At 33.4% G+C, this 581-nt stretch overlaps 1 protein-coding gene across 1 annotated transcript in view; it reads left to right on the forward strand.

The window, feature by feature from the left end:
• Positions 1-581, forward strand: part of LOC104738303 (putative RING-H2 finger protein ATL35) — a 13,028-nt gene that overhangs the window by 7,833 nt on the left and 4,614 nt on the right. The window lies entirely within an intron of this gene.

Genomic DNA, 581 nt, shown 5'->3' on the forward strand with positions numbered 1-581 from the left:
ACAACATGCTTCAATTTAGACCAAATGCAATGCAAGAATTCAAGGCTTGGTTCAATCTTATGCTTCTAACCACTCAACTAGCATCAAAGTACTATTAACTTGGGCATTGATCCTAGTCTAGTGAATTAAACAAGCTAACAAGGCAAAACTCATCATAGATCCCTAATGCAAATATTATACAATCCTACAAGAAACATGCTAAACAAGATGCTATTATGCAATGCAAACTACATGAACACTCTTTTTTTATAAAGATTTTTGCAAAAAAAATTAATTTTTTAGGGTTTTTCTATGCCTTAGATGCTATGCAAATACTAACATGATGATGCTAAAAATTTGAAATAAGAAAACAAAACACAATATCAAATGCTATCTCAAACCCTCCCCCAAACTTAAATCACACAGTCCTCTGTGTGAAAGAAATTTGTAAGAGGATTCAAGATCAAAAACAAAACACAATATCAAATGCAATGGTATTTACAAGGGAAGGTGATTGTGGTACCTTAAGGATTGGAGAAGAAACTGTCTACATCATCTTGCATGCTGTCAAAAGTGTAGTTGGGGTCTTGTTGATGACTTGG

This window comes from Camelina sativa, chromosome 13, assembly GCF_000633955.1.
Source record: "Camelina sativa cultivar DH55 chromosome 13, Cs, whole genome shotgun sequence".
Taxonomy (NCBI): Eukaryota; Viridiplantae; Streptophyta; class Magnoliopsida; order Brassicales; family Brassicaceae; genus Camelina; species Camelina sativa.